The 25,611-nt window shown below is 37.5% G+C and overlaps 1 protein-coding gene across 3 annotated transcripts in view; it reads right to left on the bottom strand.

Annotated features, from left to right (window-relative positions):
• Positions 1 to 13,597, bottom strand: part of TMLHE (trimethyllysine hydroxylase, epsilon) — a 70,542-nt gene extending 56,945 nt beyond the window's left edge. For 2 of the 3 annotated variants that reach the window (XM_024764279.1, XM_024764280.1), the window contains exon 1: positions 13,467 to 13,597. The gene's annotated coding sequence lies outside the window, so the exon portion shown is untranslated. The remainder of the gene's footprint in view (positions 1 to 13,466) is intronic. The other variant, XM_024764281.1, reaches the window with a different exon arrangement.
• Positions 13,598 to 25,611: the final 12,014 nt, after the last annotated feature.

Here is a 25,611-nt window from a genome sequence, read left to right as displayed (position 1 = left end):
ATGACCAAATGGGATTCATTCCAGGGATACAAAGATGGTTCAATATCCACAAATTAATCAGTGTGATACACCACATTAACAAATTGAAGAGAAAAAAAAATCATATGATCATTTCAGTAGATGAAGAAAAAGCTTTTGACAAAATTCAACATCCATTTATGATAAAAACTCTCAACAAAGTGGGTACAGAGGGAACATACCTCAACATAATAAAGGCCATATATGACAAGCCCACAGCTAACATCACACTCAATGGTGAAAAGCTGAAACCATTTCCTCTAAAATCAGGAATAAGACAAGGATGCCCACTCTCATCACTTCTACTCAATATAGTATTGGAAGTTCTAGCCAGACCACTCAGACAATAGAGAAATTAAGGCAACAATCCCATTTACCATTGCACCAAAAAGAATAAAATATCTAGGGATAAACCTACAGGTAAAAAGACCTGTACTCGGAAAACTATAAGACACTGATGAAAGAAATTGAAGACAACACAAATAGATGGAAAGATATACTGTGTTCTTGGTTTGGAAGCATTAATATTGTTTAAATGACCATACTATCTAAGGCAATCTAGTGACTCAATGCAATCCCTATCAAAACATCAGTGGTATTTTTCATAGAACTAGAAAAAGTAATTATAAAATTTTATGGAAACACAAAAAAACCCAAATAGCCAAAACAATCTTGAGAAAGAAGAATAAAGCTAGAGGTATCATGCCCCCGATTTCAAACTATACTATAATACTATGGTAATCAAAACAGTATGGTACTGACACAAAAACAGACACATAGATCAATGCAACAGAATAGAGAACTCAGAAATAAACCCACACTTATATGGGCAAGTAATCTACAACAAAGTAGGCAAGAATATACAATGGGTAAAAGACAGCCTCTTCAATAAATGATGTTGGAAAACCTGGACAGCTACATGCAAAAGAATCAAAAGTGGACTACTTCTCACACCATTCACAAAAATAAATTCAAAATGGATTAAAGACTTAAATGTAAGACCTGAAACCAGAAAACTTCTAGAAGAAAACATAGGCAGTATGCGCTTTTACATTTGTCTTAGTAATAGTTTTTTGGATATGTCTCCCTAGGCAAGAGAAACAAAAGCAAAAATAAACAAATGGGATTACATCAAACTAAAAAGCTATTGTACAGCAAAGGAAGCTATCAGCAAAATGAAAAATTTGCCTTTTGAATGGGAAAAGATCTTTGTAAATGATATATCTGGTTAATATCCAAAATATAGAAATAATTCATAAATTCAACATTAAAAAAAGCAAATAACCCAATTAAAAATGGGCAGAGGGCTTCCCTGGTGGCGCAGTGGTTGAGAGTCCGCCTGCCAATGCAGGGGACATGGGTTTGTGCCCCGGTCCAGGAAGATCACACATGCTGCGGAGCGGCTGGGCCTGTGAGCCATGGCCGCTGAGCCTGCACGTCCGGAGCCTGTGCTCTGCAATGGGAGAGGCCACAACAGCGAGAGGCCCGCATACCACAAAACAAAAACAAAACAAAAACAAAATGGGCAGAGGACCTGAATAGACATTTTCCCAAAGAAGACATACAGATGACCAACAGGCACATGAAAAGATGCTCAATATCACTAATCATCAAGAAAATGCAAATCAAAACCACAATGAAATACTACTTCACACCTGTCAGTATGGCTATTATCAAAAAGCTAACAAATAACAAGTGTTGGTGAGGATGTGGAGAAAAAGGAACCCTCGTGCACTGTTGGTGGGAACGTAAATTGGTGCAGCCACTATAGAAAACAGTATAAAGTTTCCTCAAAAAATAAAAAACTGAACTACCATATGATCCAGCAATTCCACTCCTGAGTATTTATATGAAGAAAATGAAAACACTAAACTGAAAAGATATATGCACCCCTATGTTCATTGCAGCATTATTTACAGTAACCATGATATGGAAGCACCCTAGATCCCATCAATATATGAGTGGAAAAAGAAGATGTTACACCCCCACACACACAGACAGACTGGAATATTAGTCAGCCATAAAAAAGAATGAAATCTTGCCATTTGTGAAAACATGGATAGACCTAGAGGGTATAATGCTAAGTAAAATACATAAGACAGAGAAAGACAAATTCTATATAATCTCACTTATATGTGGAATCTAAAAACCAAAAATAATTAACAAACATAATAAAACAGAAACAGAGTCATAGATACAGAAAACAAACAGGTGTTTGCCAGAAGGGAGAGCAGTGCAGGGAGGAAAGAAATAGATTAGGGAGATTAAGAGGTACAAATATCCAGTTGCAAAATAAATGAGCCACCAGTATGAAATGTACAGTGTGGGGAATATAGTTATAGCTATGTAATATCTTTGTATGGTGACAGATGGTAAGTAGAGTTATCCGGGTGATCATTTTAAAATGTATAGAAATATCAAATCACTATGCTGTGTAACAGGAACTAACACAGTGTTGTAGGTCAATTGTACTTCAAAAGCAAACACAAACAAACAAATAAATTCATAGAAAAAGAGATCAGACCAGAGGCGGGGAGTGGAGGGAGAGGGAATTGGATGAGCATGATCAAAAGGTACAAACTTCCAGTTATACGATAAATAAATACTAGGGATGTAATGTACAACATGATAAATATAATTAACACTATTGAATGTTATACACCAAAGGTGTTAAGAGAGTAAATCCTAAGAGTTCTCATCATAAGGAAAAAATTCTTTTTCCTTTTCTTTAATTTTGTATCTGTTGAGATGGTGGATGTTCACTAAACTTATTGTGGTAATCATTTCATGATGTAAGACAAATCATCATGTTGTACACCTTAAACTTATATAGTGCTCTATGTCAAGTATATCTCAATAAAACTAGAAGAAAAAACCACTTCCTCACTGTAAAAAGAAAAAAAATAATCTAAACAACTGAGAAATATATAAAATAAAAAGTCAAAGCCTCCTTCCCTCATTATTTGCCATTCCCATTCCTTCAAGGAAACTCACCAACAATCAACAGTTCGGAGAACCAACCTCAAGATCACATACAGCTGAAATCTCCACAACTGCCACACATACATACAGAAATACATTTTTTTTTGGTGAACATAGTTTTCAGATCACTTGGGTAAACGCCAAAGAGTGCTATTGATGTTTTACTTAACATTACTAGAATCTGAAACTGTCATCCAAAGTAGCTGTACTATTTTGCATTCCACCAGCAATGAATGAGAGCTCTCATTCTTCTGCATCCTTGCTAGAACTTGGTATTGTCAGTTTTTTGGATTTAGCCATTAATAGATTTAGCAACTAATAGGTGTGCAGTAATATCTCATTGTTGTTTTAATTTGCATCTCCCTAATTATGAATGATGTTGTGCATATTTTCATATTCTTAATTGCCACCTATATATCTTCCTTGGTCAAGTGTCTGTTCAAAGATCTTTTACCCACTGTACATTTTTTTAAGCAAGTTTTTTTTAGAGCAGGTTTAGGTTCACAGCAAAATTGAGGGAAAGATATGGAGATTTCTCATACACCTCCTGCCCCAACACATGCATAATCCCCACCATTATCAATATCCTCCACCACAGAGTGATACATTTGTTACAAGTGATGAACCTACATCAACACATCATTATCACCCAGAGTCCATAATTTATATTAGCTTTCACGCTGGGTGTTCTACATTCTATGGGTTTGGGCAAATGTATAACGACATGTGTCCTTTATAATAACACGCAGAGTATTTTCATTGTCTTAAACATCCTCTGTGCTCTGACTATTCACCCCTCCCCCACCATGAGTTTTGATATGCAATATTTTCATTTTTCAGCCAATTAACATATTTTCTCATTTCCATTGTGATTTTTAAAATTTGACCTACAGGTTATTTAAAAGTAAACATATTTTAGAGGGATTTTCTATTTTTATTTTTATTATCGTTTTCTAACTTTATTTCATCGTGGCAAAATAACCCCTCAGTGCAACTGTAATTTGTTGCTGTATGGCCTAGCATATCATCTATTTTTCTGTGTGCGGAAAAGAATACATATTCTGTAGTTGTTACATAAGGTCATCTGTATATGTCTGTCAATTAGGTTGTTAATATTATTGTTCAACTCTTCTATATACTTATTGCTTTTATTTGTCTTATGATCTGTTAGTTATTGAGGGATATGTATTAATATCTCTGATTATGACTGAATTTATTTACTGGACATCTGTCAATTTTTGCTTTGTATATTTGGGCTGCATACAAATTAGAACAATAATTTTATTTTCTTGGTGGATGGCCTCTCTTATCATCACAAAATATGTCTTATGTCTAGTAAAGAAACCTGCCATAAAGTCTTGTTTTATATTATTATATCTAAATCAGGTTTCTTTGGGGGGGGTAGTGTTTGTGGCGTATATTTATTCCACCCTTTTGTCTCTTATAAACAGCATATATGTAGTTAGATTTTGTTTTTTAACCTCATGATTTGTCATTTAATTAATGTGTGAAGTCAAATATTTGCTTTCTATTCGTCTTGCCTGTTTTGTTACCTTTCTCTCTTGCTTTGTTTTACACTGATTAGGTAATTTGTATCATTCCATTTCCTCCTTTGTTTACTTGTTAGTTATACATTCTTTTACTGTTTTTTAAAAAACAGTTATTCTAGGGATTATAACACATATCTTTGATTTTTTAAAATTATAATGCAAATTAAAGAATTTATATTAACTCTATCTTCCTTCTTCAACTGCTGTTATTTTAATTATACACACACACAAACACACACACATACATCCCACAGGGACATTCAGATCTACCCACATATTTAACCTCTCCATTGCATCCATTTTATATCTCCAAGCTTTCATTTGGGATCATTTTACTTCAGCTTAAAGATCCTAAATATTTCCTTTGGTGTTTGGTGGAAGGTTCCGTAAGTTGGGACCATCTAAAAGCATCTGTCTTACTTTCATTTTGAAGGCTATTTTCATTGGATATAGAATTTTTGATTGGCAGTTAGTTTCTCCAGCATTTTGAAGATATTGTTCCATTATGTTCACATTGTTTCTGTTGAGAAGTTAAAGCCAATCTAATTGCTACTCCTTGTAAGGTAATACATCTTTTTTCTCTAACTGCTTTTAAGATTGTTTCTTTTTCTTTATTTTTCATCAGTCTTTATTAAAATACATCTAGATGAGGTTTTCTTTATTCTGCTCTGAGTTATAGCACTTTTTAAATCTGTGACTTCATGCATGATTAGGTTATGTATATGGCACAACTGACATTAAGAAAGGGACATGATCTTTGGTTGGTCTGACCTAATCCAGCAATCCCTTAAAAGGGACAGGGATCTTTCTGGTGAAAGAGACTTGAAGCAGCAGAGGAATCTGCTGTCAAAGAGATTCTCTATTGGCTTTGAAGATGGAGAGGACTATGTGGCAGATATGCAGCAAGGAAACAGCAACCTCAGTCCTACAGCCACATGGAACTGAATTCAGCCAACAATCTGAATGAGGGTGGATGTGAATTCTTAGCCAAAGCCTCCAGAAAAGAATACAGCCTACCCAACACACCAATTTCAGCCTTTAATACACTGACCAGAGAACCCAGTAATGCCATGCCTGGTCTTCTGACATACAGAACTATGAGATAATAAATGGATGTTTGTTTAAGTACTAAGTTTGTGGTAACTTGGTATGCAGCAATAGCAAAATAACACAATACTTTGTTACTTTTGGAAAACTCTTAGTTATCATCTCTTCAAATATTGTTTCTGTACCATTCTCTCTCTCCTCTCCTAGGACTCCTATTACAAATATATCAGATATTTACATGTACTAGGTGCCAGGCATTGTTATAAGTGCCGACACACTGCATTATATCTCTATTTGCTACCATCCCAGTCCAGGCCCACCATTATTTCTCACTCAAAGACTGCAAAAGCCTCCCAACTGATCTATCCATACACACATTTGCCCTCCCTTCAAATCATTTTGCACACTATAGGAATAGTGAATTAAAAATATATATTAGTATGTCATTCTTTTTGAATGGATCCCTAGGGCCTTCAGGGTAAAGTCCAATTTACTTATCATGTTATGTAATGCCTCCCATTACCTGATCCTGAGCTACCTCTCAGCCTCACTTCCTGTTATTTACCTCCTTGTACTTCATTGTTTATAGCTTCCCAGACCCACTATACTTTCCTAATTCTGAGAAACTCATGTTCATGCTTTTTGTTCCCTCAAACTGGAAGCCGTTCCTACTCTGTCTTTTATACATCTTTCAAGAATCAGTGGAGATATCATCTAAGAATTCTTCCTTAAAGTCACAGAATGAACTAGTAGCTTTCTTTTGTTCTCTCATTATAGTCTGTTTATGCCTCTGTTTTCCTTCTCAATATATTTTGTTGAAATTATATGTTTTTATGTCTTTCCCACCAGTAATACTTGGACACATCTCAATGTGAAGACCTCTGGGTCATTCATTTTTGTACCCTAACATCTAGCATGGTTCCTAGTACTTAGGAGAATTTCATAAATGTTTGTGGACATTGGATTGAATTACTTTTCTCCTAGCTTCATAACCTCTTTAAATCTGGTAAGATGTCTGCTCTAAATCTTCAGTCAAGTAAGTTATAAAAATATTGATGATGTCAAGCCAAAGGTAGGGTTTGCAACAGGCCATCTAAAACTCTTCCTTTGCTTATGGTCTGCTATCAGCACTCTTTTAGTATGGTAATTTAACTAATTAATACATAATTGTATTAATTATATAACCCATCAACATGGATTCATAATTCTTGTTCACAAGGGTGTCATAAAAGACTTGTTAAAATCTTGCTGAAGTTTCATTCATTCATTCATTCAATGTACATGTTATATCTGTCTTATTTCCATAAACATCTCTAATAATCAGAAATAAAAATTAGATTTGTGTGGAACGTCTTTGTTTGTTGATAACACTGTGTAATTTTCTAAGTACTCACTTACTTGAAAATCTGTTCTAGAAGCTAACCCAGGACATATTTAGCTTATTGATTAGTAGACTGAAAACTCTTCTTCCCTTTCCTTTGTTAGAAGTGGTAATATACTTATATAAATCCAGTGTTAAAATACCTGTCCTTATTCTCCTTAATTCTTTTGATCATTGAGAACAGTTTAACAATATCAAGTTATAACTTATCCATCCCAGGACACATGTACTTTTTCTTTCTGAGAACGTAGTTAAAATTGTTCTTGTTGTCTTTGCAAATATGTATTTATACAAGCCTGAGGTAATTTGGGGGCTTATCCTTCCAAATACTAATCCTTTAGGCAAGTGCCACCTGTTATATTCATCCTTCTTTTCCATCTTTTATATATTATTCTTAAAAAAACAGCAACTATTAGGTCATTGTAAAACTTCCCTTGCAACCCCATAGCTTCCCTCATTTCTCCTTTAGTAGAATAATTTGCTGTTTCATAGTCAAAATGATGTTTTTGAGAGCTTCCCAACCTTTAGAGTCTAAAGCCATCTTAATGTAAATTAAAGTCCAACAAGTATCAATCATAATAATAGAAACTTTTGGAGAACAGCCATAGCTAGAAATTCTAGTCAGAATAAGCAATTACATAATAGGTCAATCTGAATCTTTTCATGGTTATTACTAAGGAAGAAGCATTACCCCCTAAAAGGCTTAAAGCCAAGAGTCCATTTAGCTCCTGTCAATTTTTCCTTCCAAATGTCTCTCAGATTTGTCCTTCTCTTTCCATTCCTATAGGTGCCTTCATCACCTCATACCTGGACTACTGCCATAGACTAGATGGTTTCCTTGCCTCCATTCCATCCATATTCCAATCCATTTTCCATACTATTGCCAGATTAATCTTCTTAAAACACTTTCATCATGTCACTCTCCTGCCTGAGACCTAGCTCAAATGTCACCTTTGTAAAATCTTCCTAACTCCCCTAGGAAGAGTTAGTAGCTGCCTACCCAGTGTTTTCACAGCTCTTTGTGCATACCCTTATTAGTGCACTTACAATATATATAAAAATTGCCTGTTTAATTATTTTTCTCTTCCCATTTGCTGAAAGCTCCTTGAGGGCAGACAGAAGGATTGAGTCATCTCTTTACAATGGCTTCACATAATTGGCCCCATCTATCTTGCCCACTGCCTCAGGGCCTTCACATATGTTGTTTCCTTTGCCTACCATATTCTCCCTCTCATTCGTCCTGCACAATTCATTTAACAAATATTTATTCGGTGTCAACTATGTGCCAGGAACTATTTTAGGCACTTGGAATTTATCAGTGAACAAAACAGACAAAAATGTCTGCTTTCATGGAGCTTATCCTCTAGCGGAAGGAGGTAGACAAAGATAAACATAATAAATGAGTAAATTATATAGTATATTAGAAGGCAATAAAAGCTATATGGCAGGATAAAGGGATGTGCTGGAGGTAGTAGGACATTTAAACAGGGTGATCAGGGTAGACATTATTGAGCAAAATGACATTTGAACAAAAAGGGAATTATTCATGAAGATATCTGATGTAAAGTAGGCCAATACGAAAGCTCTAAGCTAAGATTATCTGTCATATCTGTGTCTGTGTTTAACTAGTGCAATAATATATTGGATTACATGAGTTAAAAGAATGCTCCTTTACATCAGGGCCTCAAAATTAAATGTCCACAGGGGCTAGGCAAGTAACATAAATAGGTAAAGTATAAGAGACAATAGGGGATTGTGGTGAGAGCAGTGAACTGAAGAATGCCTGATCCGTCCAAAAATCTTAGCCACTACTCAGCTCTAGCTAATTATTGCCAGACAGTCCAAATGCTGCCAGATTTGAGAGGAGCCAGAAATGCATATTATATAAGAAATCCCCCAATTTGTAATGTTGACAACTGAATTAGTTCGGGTCCTCTGAGAAGGAGATGCCATGACAGGAAGAGATGTACAAGTGGTTTATCAGGGGAAACATATGTGAAAGAAAATGGAGACAGAGTCTGAAAAGACTGGGACAGCTGTTGGGCCATGATGTAGGTCTAATCCCTGTGGAGGAGGGTAAATGCAAATCAAAACCACAAAGAGATACCACCTCACATCTGTCATAATGGCTATTATTAAAAACACAACAAATAACAAGTGCTGGTTACCATGTGGAGAAAAGGGAACACTTGTGCACTGCTGGTGGCAATGTAAATTGGTGCAGTCACTCTGGAAAACAGTATGGAGGTTCCTTTAAAAATTAAAAATAGAACTATCATATGATCTAGCAATTTCACTTCTGGGTATATACCCTAAAAAGCGAAAGTACTAATTTGAAAAGATATGTGCACCCCTGTGTTCAATGCAGCATTGCTTACAATAGCCAAGATATGTAAGCAACCTAAGTGTTCATTGATAGATGAATGCATAAAGAGATGTGGTATACACACATACATACACACACATACACACACACACACACACACACAGGAATAATGTTCAGGCATAAAAAAAGAATGAAATCTTGCCTTTTTCAACAACATGGATGGACCTAGAGGTTATTATGCTGAGTGAAATAAGTCAAACAGAGAAAGAGAAATACCATGTGATTTCAGTTCTATGTGGAATCTAAAAAACAAAACAAATGAGTAAACCTAACAAAACAGAAACAGGCTCATAGACACAGAGAACAAACTGGTGGTTGCCAGAGGGGAGAGAGGTAAGGGCGGATGAGAGAAACAGGTAGGAGAGATTAAGAGGTACAAACTTCTAGCTACAAAATAAATGAATTGTGTGGATTTAATGTACACATAGGGAATATAGTAAGTAACATTAAAATATCTTTGTATGGTGATAGGTGGTAACTAGATTTATCATGGTGATCATTTTGTAATGTATAGAAATATCAAATCACCATACTGTACACCTGGAAGTAACATAGTGTTGTAGGTCAATTATACTTCAATTAAAAAAAAAAGTCATAATGGATTAGACATAAATGTAAGATAAAACTATAAAACTTACAGAAGAAAATATAGGAGAAAATCTTCATGACCTTGGATTAAGCAAAGTGTTCTTAACCAAAAAGTAGAATTTACAAAAGAAAAATGATAAACTGAACTTAATAAAAATTCAAAACCTTTGTCTTTCAAAAGACACAATTAGAAAATGAAAAGATAAGTCACAGACTGGAAAAAATATTTTCAAATCATATACCTGATAAAGGATTTGTATCTTAAATATATAAAGAATTCTTACATCTCAATAATAGGAAGGGAAAAAACCTTATCGAAAAATGGGCAAAATATTTAATAGACTCTTCTCCAAAGAACATATACAAATGGACAAGAAACAGATGAAAAGATGTTCAATATCATTACGATTAGGGAAATGCAAATCAAATTCCAAATGAGATATTACTTCACACCCACAAGGGCAGCTATAAATTTTTTAAAAGGAAAAATAACAAACATTGGTGAGGATGTGGAGAAATTAGAACTTTTATACACTGCTGGTGGTGCATGTAAATGTAGTCAGTATAAAATGGTGCAGCCCCTTTGGAAAATACTGTGGCAAAAGATTAGACATACAGTTACTATATAAGCCAGCACTTCCACTCCTAGGTACCTGCCCAAGAGAATTGAAAACATACGTGCATCCAAAATCTTGTGCGTAAATGTCCATACCAGCCTTATTCACAAGAGCCAAAAGGTGAAAATAACCCAAATGTCCATAAACAAAAGGTGGTATATACACATATTATATACCATTATTCGGCCACCAAAAGTAACGAAGTACTGATTCACACTACAACGTGGATGAAACTTGAAAACGTCACACTAAGTAAAAGAAGCAAGTCACAAAAGACTGCATACTGCGTGATTCCATTTATATGAAATGTCCAGAATAGGCAAATCCATAGAGACAAGAAGCAGATTAGTGGTTCCCAGGGGCTAGGGTGGTAATGGGGACTAAGTGCACATGGGCAAGAGAGAGGTGCCATTGAGGTGATGGAAATATCTAATATTGGATTATAGTGATGGTTGCACCACTCGATAGATTTACTAAAAATCCTTGAATGTACACGTAAAATGAGTCAAATTTATGGCGTGTAAATTATATCTCGATACAAAATTTTAAAAACACTTTGGGAAGTAGAGAAAATAAAGTTTGTGTCAGTTGACACAACTTATTAGGGGTCATACAGAGCTCGTTGGGCTGTTGTATGTTGTTGATGTTGTAGCTGTTGCCATGGTTATGGTGGTTTTCCCCTGAGGGCTGAGGGTCAAGCAGGGATTTGGGTCTTCTACAATAAAAATTTTAAAAATTAACAGAAAAAGAATGTTGCTGGGTTGAAATTCTGAGTAGCAGTGAGGGCAAAGAGAAGTGGATGGGTTTAAAAAAATATTCAGGATGCAGAAGTGACAAGGTTTTGTACTGATTAGATACTGGGAATGGGGAAGAGTGAGGATGCCTCAGACTTAACATGCTTCAAGTTGAATTCCTGTTGTCCTCTTAAACTTACTGTCCTCCCGTGCTGCTAATCTCAGTGAGTGGATCAGCATCCTGGCACAGAGTAAGCATTCATTGATTGTCTTTGGAGTGAAAGAATGAATGAACAGAGTAAAAATATGGCCAACGCATCCACCAGGTCCTGCCAAACAGTCAGTCCTATACTCACCCACAAGGTCAGCTCAGCAGATGTCTATCAGAATTCCCCTCTCACTCTACTGACCACTTGGGAAATCAACAGGTCCCATACCTTGAAGAACACTCACATTCATACCGGTGGCCACTCCTTGCCTAAACCCTGCAGCTGTGGCAGAGACCAGGTTTTGCCCAAAGCCTCTCACCCTGTAAACTCTTTACACGTGGGCAACGGCAGGTACATGTACAGCCCATATAAGCATGAGGGACGTTTGGTGTTGTCGAAAGAGGGTCACAATGGTGCCCAACTGGTGAGTCTACGTTCACTTTGGCTCCAAGCAGAAAGAGACGTTTCCCATCCGAGGGAGTTTATTAATCCAGGGCCCACCGCTCCACCCACCCCCCATCCTGGCAGGCAGAAAACACAGCTTCCAGAAACACTGCAGACAGTGAGTGATCGATTTGGATATTTTACTGCTGTTCCCAGGGTTGACAAGCAGAGATACAGAACCGCTTGTGATTCCTGATATAGATACCAAAACCAGGAAGTGATCCCTCCCAGTCCACCCTTCCCAGAAACAGAGGATGAGGTGGGAGACGCAAAAGATGCCCCCAGACTCAATCGACAAGTTGAAAATTCCCTTCATCATACTGGTTATGAGATAAAGTATAACCTCTTTAAGTATCGTTATACATAAGCACATTTACCTCTCATGGTTGTGAAGATTACAGTGTTTTGCATAATATATGGTTGCCGTTATCATTATCACCAGTTCCTTAATGAGGAAGAATCAGAATGACAGCGCAACGTCCTTCCATAGTGTTTCTAATTCTTTGCCTTTATAGTTAAGTTAATGTAAAATAAAGTGTAATTTTTACTACAGTGTTTCCTGAAAGTGCAATACCAAGCTAAGAGGCAACCCTAAAAGACTGCTGTATGGGAAGGGAATACGGAAGTATTCCCACACATGGGAGCTCAAGTTTGTCTTTCAGTGCTTGAGTATATAGTTAAGTCACCAAGTCATTTATGATTAGACTTGCGTCAGGCAGTGTACTATGCTCATTCAACCCATAAGGTTTTGGACAATCATCTGTCCTCTGGTTAAAATCTTTAATGGTAAGGCATTCAGAAGAGCATTCTTGAGTTAACATTCAACCAAGGCATTGAATGAATGTTGTTTCCAGTTTTCAAGGCAGTCAGTAAAGTAAGTACGCCTAAATAGGCTTTTCAGAGTTATTTTCAGAACAGAGAAAGAGCTGCCTTGCCTAGCTTCCCCAATGCCCTGCCCTGCTACTCCTGACTCTTGCTAGGTTTCCTGCTCAGGAGGGGCAGAGAAAGGGTAAAATCTGGGCAGAAAACATTACCAAGAAAGAAAGTCAGTGCTGCAAGCTCTTGCAGACAGCCGAGTTCCACCTTCCACTGCACTGCCCAGCAAAGTGAAGCAGGGAGAGGGTAGGGACTCGCCGAAAGCTAGACACAGTCAATGACAGACCCAGGACGGGAAAGTCCGATCGAGTTTGAGACAATGTACTCTGGGCGTCAGTCCCAGCGCAAGGTTGCTCCAGCTCTTCCAGCTCTTCCCAAGCACTAGGCCCATCTGACCCCGCGCTGATCTCCGGGCGGGCTGTGTTTCGCGCAGCTGGCACAAACCGTGACGAGAGCCCTGCGGCAAGGCACAAGTGGCCTTCTCCTCTGCCAGGGTAAATAAAGGTGAGTACCAACTCCCCGAGGCCGAGCAGCCGCCTCTCACTGCGCCAGGCCTGAAAGCCAGCGGCTGGGCAAACCTACTCATCGCACCCACCCAGAACACCCCTTCGCCGATCTACAGGGCGGAACCCACCTGTGCCGGAGGTCGCGACTCCCAAATCAGCAAAGCGGGAGGAACTGCAAGCAAAGAGAACCTCGGAAGGCAGCCCTGCGCCCGCCTTTTGCTTTTTGCCCTGAAACTGTCGGCTCCGCGCTCCCCTCCCCCAGCGCGCTCGGACCCAGCGCCTAGCCTGGAGGCCCCGCCCCGCCCCTTCCGGCCATGCAGGGTGGGGGCCTCGCGCGCCTGGGACCGAGCGGGCTGCGGATCGTGCGAGAGCCTCTGATGCAACAGGGCTGAGCTGGGCCGCTCTGGTTGATTGCCTTCATTTAGCAGATTTGGAACCACAGGCGCAGACCGGAGGATAGATAGACCTATAAAAGTATGCGTGTAAAACCTAGGTCGCCTTGCTTGCCGTTTCAGGACTCCTCCCACAACGCTCCTATTTATGGTGGTTTATCGAGGGTCGCCGGAGCTTAAATTCTTCCAATATCCCTCCACCACTTTCTTGAACTTAAATCGCATACCACTCCACTGCTGGACTCCCACCAACTTACTTGAGCACCTTGAATCCAAGGTCCAGGTACAGTGTTAAGTACATTGAGTGCTAGAATGGAACGAGCCGTTAAGAATTCATATCTTATGCGCGTAAAAATTGAAGAACAGTACATATTACAAAGAAGGACAAAAAAATTCACTGAAATAGTATGTGCAATGGAAATTCAGGGCAAAGGGAAAAAATTGAGAGCAACAACACATAACAAATGTAATGTATAGACTTTCATGGGAAAGCGAGCAGTATTGTAGTTATTGGAGATTAAAACTGTTACTCAAAAGGGTAATAAAAAGGAAAGATTTGTAGAAGTCAGCATCAACAAAAGAAAAAAAAAACCTTCGTACTTTTACCCTGGAATTCTTGCTGCCAGACGCTTTACCCCTATTTGTCTATTTGGAAAATTGATCCTTTTTCGTGGGTCCAATATGACAAATGTATCCAGCACAGGCCTCAAGTATACCACTTATCGTTTTGGATTATAATTTCTCTCTTTGCATGCCTGTGTCCCCCAATGAGCACGTACCTTCTTGAGAGCAGAAAATTCATATTTTTCAAATTTATATTCCAAGTCCCTAGCCCAGACCTAACAAATATTGTGTTTAGTGAATATTTGTTTAGAATTGTGTAAACCAGTGAGTAGAAAGAAAAAAGGCTATAGCTAGGATGTGAATTAATATACAGAGGAATAACTGAATAAAGTGAGGTGATAGACTCAGACTGGTACTCATTCAGGCAGCAAACATTAGTGAATGTCTACCGAACCCCAGGTGCAGTACTAAGCACTGGGTGTAAAATGGTAAAAAAAAAACAAAGCAAAACAAAACAAAACAGATAGAGTTCATGCCCTTATCGAGTTTAAGAACAAATAGGAATTGGCCAAGCAACAGGAAAAGGAACATCCCAGGTGGAGGGTATGGTATGACCATACCCCACCGGTATGGTCAAAGGTCCTGTAGTAGGAAAGAACATGACAGTAGCAATTAGAGTGATAAGATCAATAAAGGTAAGGTGAAATCAACAGAAAGTACTCAGAAAGAGGCAAGAGGTTGATAGATAAAGCCTGTTTAAGAGTCGGAAAAAGAAGCCAGTTGCCTTAATAATAGTAACCAACATTTATTAAATGTGTGCTATATGCCAAATGCTGAGCTAAGTGTTTTATGACAAACACTTAAGATAAATATTACTGTTATCCCTGATTTAAGGATAAGGAAACTGGGGCACAGAGAAGTTAAGCAATTTCACCAGGATCACACAGTAGTTAAGTGTCAGGGCTGAGATTCAAACCTAGGTAATCTGGCTCCAGATTGGAGGGCAAGAACTGTAATAAAAAATACAAGTAAAAACTACAAAGAATTCTTTCACAAAATATGTTCATTGTTCTCAGATATTTGGCATCTATCAGAAACAATACTAAGAGCTTCAAGAAACAGTATCCTGGACCCAAATATTAATGCTCTAGACTTAAGACTTTGGCACAGACGTTGGTTGGTATTGGCAGTGGTGGTGGTGCCTTTGGTAGGTGATACCATTAAGCAGCAATGATCTTAACATTAGGCATCAGCAGCAAGCCAGAGCACAGGAAATAGAAAATAGTTGACATGAGTGCTCTTTTCTGGAGCACATATGAAATCTTGGGCAAAGGACTTCAATTCTTTAACCCTCAATTTCCTAATTCACAAATGAGCATAATAATAGTATCTATATTACAGGTTTGTGGTGATGAAATGAGACAATATGTGTAAAGTACCTGGCCATATCTGACACACAGTAAATGCTCTATGAGTATTAGGTGCTATGATGGTGATGCATTTTAGTGACGGGAGGGGAGGCATGACCAACCAGGGAAGGTGTGGTTCAGGTACAGTTTGGGGAAGGTGATATGGCATATCAGAAAAATATTGAATAGGTAGTGAAACAAAAGTTTATTTCCTCCTCTTTGCATCAATTAAATCATTCCCCCTCTGTTATAATTGCTTACTTGTTGGTTTCCCTTATTATGATTTGTGTGTGTTTGTGTGAAGAAGCTAACATAGTGTCTAGGACAGAGTGGGAACTTAAAGAACATTTGTTGAATGAATGAGTTAATGTCTGAGTAAAAAGCAATAGGTATAAATGTGCTACAAAATAAGACAAGAAAAAAACCAATGATATGATCTGGGTCCTTTTATGTTTTAGCCACTCTGGCCTACCTTCCTTTATGTTACTGAAGTCACCAGGCTTGTTCCTGCTCTGATTCCAAAAATATAATCTGCTCATTTATTTGTCTCCACTTGTACTGCTAATACTTAAGGCCAAGTGTTGGCAATTTTTTTTAGAAAAAGGTCAGGCAGTAAATATTTTACGTTTGCGGGGCACATGCAGTCTGTCTGCCACTATTCAAATCCATGTTCATTGAGCAAAAGTAGTCACAGACAATATTTAGATGATGAGTGTGGATATGTTCTAATTAAACTTTATTTACGGAAATAGACAGGAGGCAGAATTAGGCCTGTGGGCTCTAATTTGACAATCCGTGCTCTAGACTAAATTACCACCATCTCTTGCATGGGCCATTGTATAAGAAAGATATGTGGGAGCCACCGTCTCTGGCCAACATCTACATCTTGGTTTTATCAGCATCTTAGTGAAACTTTCATGCTCTCTAATCCTGTTCATAACCTTAAGAGTTGTTGAAAAGTGATTCAAAGTGTGTATTGTAATTTTGAATTTTTATTCGTCAAAATGGTCTTTAAAAGAACCAACTACTAGTGATCTTTGAAAGGTTAAAAAATAAAGAAAAGAAAGAAAGAAAATGAACATTCATAATAAAAGTAACTTTTATTATGTAACTAAAAGTGACTTTAGCCAGAAAATAAATATTCTGTACACAGTGCAATGTTGAATTTGGCTGAGGCTTTGGTCTATGACAACAATTCTACTATACACTCTATACAGAAACAAATAAGTGCTAAAACTTTTCAGAAGAAATCGTCTAGGCCATGCAAAATTTCCCTCATCTACTGATGGATAAAAATTTGGTAAAACCTGACAAGTGTATTAATTTTGTATATGAGGATATGAACAGGATATGGACATTTCTGACTCTCAACAGAAATATGATTCAGCACAAATTTAGTAGCCTGTACAATGTTTACACTGAAGAGGCATTTCATTAGTTTAAATTGACAGAAACCTACCTGAAACTAACTTAAGTGAAAGAGAAATTTATGGAAAGGTAATGGGGTGTCTCACAAAATCCTAGGAGTGGAGCAATCAGAACTTGGAAAGAACAAGGTACAGTTAAGCCTCAAGAATGGTCAAAACCAAGGATTCAAATGCCATCAAGACTCTATCATTCTTTAATCTCTATTCTTCCTCATACATTTATTTGTGAGCTCTCTCCCTCTCTCTTCCTCTCTCTTTCTCTCCCTTTCTCTCCCTCTCTCCCCCTCTCTCCAAATCTCCTTTTGTTTCTTAGGTCCATGCAACAGGAAATATGGTTACTGACACCTTCCTAAATTTTCATCTTACGGCTTCAACCACTGGAGAACACTATGCCAGGTTGGATCATCTGAAAAGCAAGTTGGCATCTAGAGATTTATTGTGGGTAAAGATTAGGAAGATAAAGAGGAAGAGCAGGAGTGGGCAGGGGGAGACTTCAGGCCACAACATAGGTCTGACGCTTGTTAAAGGATAGGAAATGAAGGAGGAATGGGTAGGAAGTGCCTGAGATTGCAGTGCAACTCTACGGAAGTAACAGCCAGTCCAACTGGGGAATCCAGAGCAAAGGTTGCTAATTAGATGAATCCCGTATTGGACAGAAATGGCCCTAGTATCACTCCTGCGCTCAGAAAATGGCTGGAGATGCTGGGATGGGAATGGCCTTGGATCAAATGATGCAAAAATATCCTAATAGTGTTAGAGTTGGAGGCTGTTGGGTGACTACATTCCTCACAGTAGGTTTCTTCTTGAAAGAAAATCTGCAAGGCACCTCCAGGGCTGCCACAGACACTGTGGTCCCATATCCATAAATCTGAGGGAGGGATATTCATCAGCCAAGTTTAAGTCTGGTGCCTATGCAGAACCAATCAACTGTAGCTAAGTGAGTGATGTCACATTATATTAAAGGACAGTTTTCAAGAGTGAGCAATCATCCCAGTTTGGCTAGGACTGAGAGATTCCCTGGGATGTGAGACTTTGCTAAAACGAGGATGGCTGGTTATCCCAGAGGTGCCCATCTTAATAGGGATGGGAGGGGCACTTAAGACCATCCTATAGGTTGTATACTGTACAAACCATTGCATTTTACTGCATTTTATGGAGGAAATTCTACATTATAATGCTTTTATTGGATTAGGGGAATTTATGAAAGTCTAAGAATTAATCCTTTGAAAATGCCAAAGGTGTCATACTTTATTTCATATCATGCTCAGTCTGCTGTGCATTTATACATGCTTCCTCCATCTAGAAAGCTTCTCTCACTGAAACCTCTCTCCCTTTACCCCTCATACCACCGTTAGAAATGCCTCCTGCCCATTGCTTTGCTTTCTATAAGGAAGGATTCCTCTAAATGAAGATTAAATCACGTAATGAATGCTGAGCACCTATTTAGAGCGTAGCATAAAGTGGTGGCTTGCATCAGTCACAGCTCTTAGTTGCATGCAAAAAAAGCTGAGTCTGGATGATTTCAGCAGGAAAAACGTTTAATAAACCTATACTGTGAATGGCACTAGCCTAGCACTCCTGCTGTTACAAAAAATGGTTAAACTGCATAAGACATGTAAGGAAGCTATTTACAGTTACTGTACAATACTCAGCACAGTGACTGTGATCCACAGAAAAGAAACTCACAGTGTAAGCCCTCAGAGTCACGTGAGCTCTTGGCCTGTTGACAATTTCCTGACCCCAACACGGAGAGCTGGGATTCCCAGCTGAGTTTGGCAGTCTCACTGAGCTCAGGAGGCAAAGCTGTGCAGATATTGGAATGAGCGAACATATGTCTTGGGGCTCTCAGCAAATCTTTTTTTTTTTTTTTTTTTTGCGGTACGCGGGCCTCTCACTGCTGTGGCCTCTCCCGTTGCGGAGCACAGGCTCCGGACGCGCAGGCTCAGCGGCCATGGCTCACGGGCCCAGCCGCTCCGCGGCATGTGGGATCCTCCCAGATCAGGACACGAACCCGTGTCCCCTGCATCGGCAGGCGGACTCTCAACCACTGCGCCACCGGGGAAGCCCAGCAAATCTTTAAAAAGAGTGAAAAGGTCATAGAACTTATCGTTCTTGGTTCCAAGACTTACTGTAAAGCTACACTTATCAAAACAGTGTGATACTGGAGTAAGAAATGACAAATAAATCAGTGGAAAAAATTAGAATCCAGTAATAGACCTACACATATATCGTTATTTATTTATTTTATTTTTGGTTTGTTCAATCATTCACCCATCAAAGAACATTTGGGCTGTTTTCAGTATTTTTGTATTGTGGATAAAGCTGCTATGAACATTCATGTACAGGTGTCTGTGTGCACACAAGTTTTAACTTTTCTGGACTAAATGCCTATGAATACAATTACTGGATTATATGCTAGTTACATGTTTAATATTTTAAGAAACTACCAAACAGTTTTCCAGAGTGGCTATGCCATTTTACATTCCCACCAGCAATGTATGAGAGATCCAGTTTCTGTGCACCCTTTCCAGCATTTTGTGTTGTCAATATTTTTTATTTCAGCTGTTCTGATAGGTCTATGGTAATATTTCATTGTGGTTTTAATTTGCATTTCCCTGCTGATTAATGATGGTGAACAAATTTTCATATGCTTATCAGCTACTTGTATATCATCTTCAGTGAAATGTGTCTTCATGTATTATTTTGCCCAGTTTTTGCTTGGATTATTTCTTATGGTTGAGTTTTGAGAGATCTTTATGTATTTAAGATACTAATCCTTTGTTGGATATGTGGTTTTTTCTCTTTCTCTGTTGCTTCTCTTTTCTTTCATCCTCCTAAGTATTCCATACAGTAAAAGTTCTGAATTTTGATCAGGTCCAATTTATCAATGTTTCTTTTATTGCCTATGCTTTAGGTGTTGAGTCTAAGGACTCTTTGCCCAAACCTATATCCCAAATAACTTTCTCAGTTTTTTCTAAAAGTTTTATAGTTTTGTGTTCTGTATTTAAGTCCACAATCCATTTTGAGTGATCCTTTGTAAAGTGTGAGACTTAGGTTGAGGTTTATACTTTTGCCTCTGGATGTCCAGTTGCTCCAGGACAATTGCTTGAAAGGTTATCCTTACTCCATTGAATTGATTTTGCACCTTTGTCAAAAATTATTTGGATATATTTATTTGCGTGGGTCTATTTTTGACTATTTTTTAAATAAATAAATTTATTTATTTATGGCTGCATTGGGTCTTTGTTGCTGTGCACAGGCTTTGTCTAGTTGCGGCGAGCAGGGGCTACTCTTTTGTTGTGGTATGTGAGCTTCTCATTGTGGTGGCTTCTCTTGTTGTGGTGTGTGGGCTCTAGGCATGTGGGCTCAGTAGTTGTGGCTCATGGGCTCTAGAGTGCAGGCTCAGTAGTTGTGGTGCATGGGCTTAGTTGCTCCGTGGCATATGGGATCTTCCAAGACCAGGGCTTGAACCCATGTCCCCTGCATTGGCAGGCAGATTCTCAACCATTGCACCACCAGGGAAGCCCTATTTTTGACTTTTTAATTCAGTTCCATTTATCTAGGTGTCTGTTCTTCTGCCAATACCACACTGCCTTGATTACTTCAGTTACTTTTATCTAAAGTCACCAATGCCATTAAATAGGAAAGGAAGTCTCATAAACCATTGAATATTGAATAAAATGAAGCTCAAACTTTACCTCATACCACACACAAAATTTAATTTAGGATGAATCATAGACATAAACATAAATGCTAAAACTATGAAGCTGAAAGAAGAAAACATGGGACAATATCTTCATGATCTTGGTTTAGGATGATAGAAAACAGAAAAAATCATTAACTATAAAAGAAAATTGATAAATTGAACTTCATCAACATTAAAAACTTCTGTAATCAATGACATTGTTATAAACATGAAAATATAAACCATGGACTGGAAGAGAAAATAGAAAAATCATTAACCATAAAAGAAAATTGATAAATTGAACTTCATCAACATTAAAAACTTCTGCAATCAAAGACATTGTTATAAAAATGAAAATGTAAACCATGGACTGGAAGAGAAAATAGTCACAATACATATACCTTACAAAGGTTAGGTATCTAGAATACACAAAGAACTCTTTGAAAGATAAAGCACAAACAAGCCCAATTAGAAATAGACAAAAGACTTCAATGTGTACTTAACAAAAGAAGATACATGAATGGCCAATAAACACATGAAAATATGCTCAATATCATTTACTCTTTAGATGAAGAGGAAAAATCACAAAGACAAAACACTTCACACCAATACAAATATATAAAATTTAAAAGAATGATACCATCAAATGTTGGTGAGAATGTGGAGAAATTTGAATTCTCATACCTTGTTGATGGCAAAATAAACTGGCACAATTGCTTTGGAAAATTATTTAGTAGATTCTTCTAAAGTTAAAAATACACTTTCCCTATGACTCAGTAATCCCACTTCTAGTTATTTACCTGAGAGAAATGAGAATACAAATTCATAGAGCATTTTATACACAAATGTTTGTAGCAGCTTTATTTGTAATAACTCCAAACTGTAAACAATCCAAATGTCCATCAATAGGCAAATGTATAAACAAACTGTACATCCATAAAATGGAATACTACTCACTATAAAAAAGAAATAAATTACAAGTGACAAACATGGATCAATCTCCAAGACATTATGCCTTGCTTCTATTTTTAAATGAACTACTTATTTTGGAACACTTTTACATTTACAGAAAAACTGCAGAGTGCAGAAATTTCCCATATAACCACCGCCCAACTTCCCCTCATGTTAACATCTTACGAAGCCATGGTACATTTGTCAAAACTGAGAAAAAACTATCAATTAAATGCCAACTATTTGTATTTCAAAAAGAAACATTATGCTGAGCTAATGAAGCTAGACACAAAAGAATACATACTATGACTCAATTTATAGGGAATTCTAGAAAATACAGAACTAAGGTATGGTGATTGAAAGCAGAATAATGATTGCCTGGGGCAGAGAGAATGTGGGTTTACTGAAAAGAGGAATGAGGGAATCCTTTGGAGTGATGGTCATGTTCTATATCTTGATCGGGATGTTAGTTAACACAGTGTATACATTTGTCAAAACTCACTGACCTGTACAGTTAAGATTTGTATATTTAACTGTGTATAAATTATAATTGATAAAAATTAAGTTGGAAGAAAGGATATTTAGTAGCTGACAGAATCGCTGTAAGGCATGGAGAATCAGATAGAGAGCTAAGTTTCCAAGTTCAACAACCAAGAATTCACTGCACAACTGGTGTGATGAGGAAACCACTATTCATACCACTGCTACTTCTGCATTACTGTAGTCACTTCTATGCCGGAAACTCAATCTGGCAACTATTATGGCTGCTCACAGAGAGAGCATGAAAGAACAACTAAATTTTCTGATCAAACTCTGTCACAATCATTATGGTCAGTTTACTTATTCTCTTTACGTGATTCTAAATAGTTTTAAACCATTGTTTTAGAAGACATATTCCATGCACGTCCTGTATTATAAATGACTTTAAATCCATTTTGGATTTACACCAAGAAATGCATAAAACAATGAAAAAGTATATTTTAGTCACCTCATCATATTAATTTTTCTCTTATTAGCTATTTCTTTCTAGTCTTACTGCTGGTGAGGCAAATCCTCTGGGCTCTGGAGTCTGACAAATCTTAGATTTTATCCTGGTCCCCTTGCATTGTCCACCCTAACCCTTATTTGCACCCACTCTACCACTCCCCCACTTCCATGAGTCTCCTTTTCCTTAAATTAAACATTCCCTGTGGTTCAACTATTTCTCATAAATTGTATCTTTGGGAGTCTGGAGGCCAAGTTCCCAAATGATGTCCTCTCCACTAAGGGAGTCAGGATGATATCAGCCAACGTCCCTTCCTTCCGGTATGGTCAAAGATCTATTTGGGCTTCACAGGGTACTACCAGTAGTGCTGGGCCTAAATTCTTCAGTATGACTGACCTCCTGGGCAAGAGACTCAGGGTCTCTGGGACTCCAGAGCCTCCCAAGGCATTCAGGGTGCTCCTCATCTATACCCCATCGTACCCCACAACAGCTATACATCTAATAGAGGGACTTCTGCAGCAGAGCTGTACAAGAGACCCCTGCACTGCCCCTACTCTGCCTATACTTTTACTACAAACTCTCAGCAGCCAAAGGCCACCCCCAAAGTACAGGCTGGGTGATAGCTGGCTTCTCCAGGGTATAGGGGCACCCCCTCCAGCTTTGAGGCAGTTTTTATTTTTAAAAAGTTTTATTAATGGAAAATTTCAAATCTATATCAAAGTAGAGAGAATGGCATAATGATCCCCATATACATATCACCCAGCCTCAACTATTCAATTCATGGCAAGTTGTGTTTCATCTAGATTATTTTGAAGCAAGTCCCTTATATTTTATCATTTCATTGGTAAATCTTTAACTTTGTAGTTATAAAAGGACTTTTAAAAATTTGACAGAACCATAATACCTTTATCACACCAAACAGTATTTCCTTAATATCATCAAATATTCAGTTGGTATCCTAATTTCCAACTGTCTCATACATGTGGTAAATGTTTTCTCTTTTTCAGTTTGTTTGACTCAGACCCCAGTAAGGTCCAGAAATTGAAACTGGTAAGTTTATTTTTTAAATCTCTTTGAATATAGATTTCTACTTTATCGCTCTGTTTTACTTTTTCTTGCCATTTGTTTGTTGAAGGAGTGTTTATCTGTAGTTTCCCAGAGTCTTAATTTTGCGGATTATTTATGGGCATGTTTTTAAATAGATTTATTGAGATATAATTCACATACCATGCAATTCACACATTTAAAGTGTACAATTCAGTCACATTTACTATATTCACAGAATTGTGTATTTGTCATCACAATCAAGTTTAGAACATTTTCATCATGTTCCAAAGAAACCCTGCACACCTTAGCCATGATCTTCCACTGCCCCTGCCACTGGCAACCGCTAATTTACTTTCTATCTATATAGATTTTCCTGTTCTGAACATTTCATGTAAATTGAATCATACAATGTGTGTTCCTTTGTGACTGGATTCTTTCACTCAGCCTAATATTTTCAAATTCGATTCATGTTGTAGCATGTGTCAACACTTCATTTCTTTATATGACTGAATAATAGTCTATTGCATGAATACACTACATTTTGTTTATCCATTTATCAGTTGATGGACAATTTTATTGTTTCCGCTTTTTGGCTCTTGTGAATAATGCTGCTATGGACATGTGCGTACAAGTTTTTGTGTGGAATTATGTTCTCATTTATCTAATAGTAGAGTGGCAGGGTCATATGGTAACACCGTTTAACCATTTGAGTAACTGCCAGAGTGTTTTCCACAACAGCTGCAACATTTTATATTCTCACTAGCAGTGTATGAGGGTTCCAATTTGTCTGCATCTGTGCCAATGCCTGGGGTTTTTTTTAAATTGTTGTTGTTTGTTTGTCTTTAATTATAACCATCCTAGTGTTAAGTGGTATCATATTGTGGTTTGGGTTTACAGGTCCCTACGGACTAATGATTTTGAAATATTTTATGTGCTTTTGGACATTTGTATATCTTCTTTTGAGAAATTTCTATTCACATCCTTTGTCCATTTTGAAATTGGGTTATTTGTCACTTTATTATTGAGTTGTAAGAATACTTTACACATTCTGGATACAAGACCTTAGAAGGCATATGATTTGCAAAAATATTCTCCCATTCTGTGAGTAGTCTTTTCACTGTCTTTTTTTAATTTAATTTTTCTTTTATATTGGAATATAGTTGATTCACAATGTTGTATTAGTTTTAGGTGTACATAAAAGTGATTCAGTTATGTATATATCCATTCTTTTTCAGATTATTTTCCCATATAGGTATTACAGAATACTGAGTAGAGTTCCCTGTGCTATACAGTAGGCCCTTGTTGATTATCTATTTTACATATAGAAGTGTGTACATGTCAATCCCAAACTCCTAATTTATCCCTCACTGCCACATTTCTCCTTTGGTAACCATAAGTTTGTTTTCTATGTCTGTGAGTCTGTTTCTCTTTTGTAAATAAGTTCATTTGCATCATGTTTTTTTAAGATTCCACATATAAGTGATATCATATGATATTTCTCTTTCTCTGTCAGACTTCACTTAGTATGTAAGTTCTAAGTCCATCCATGTGCCTGCAAACGGCCTTATTTCATTATTTTTAATGGCTGAGTAATATTCCACTGTATATATGTACCACATCCTCTTTATCCATGCCTCTGGCGTTGGACATTTAGGTTGCTTCCAAGTCTTGGCTATTGTAAATAGTGCTGCAATGAACATTGGGGTGCATGTATCTTTTTTTCTAATATAAATTTATTTATTTATTTATTTAATTTTGGCTGCGTTGGGTCTTTTTTTTTTACATCTTTATTGGCGTATAATTGCTTTACAAT

This window comes from Neophocaena asiaeorientalis, unplaced genomic scaffold (assembly GCF_003031525.2).
Source record: "Neophocaena asiaeorientalis asiaeorientalis breed wild unplaced genomic scaffold, Neophocaena_asiaeorientalis_V1.1 scaffold1584, whole genome shotgun sequence".
In the NCBI taxonomy this organism is placed as follows: Eukaryota; Metazoa; Chordata; class Mammalia; order Artiodactyla; family Phocoenidae; genus Neophocaena; species Neophocaena asiaeorientalis.
This window is presented reverse-complemented; position numbering and strand designations above follow the sequence as displayed.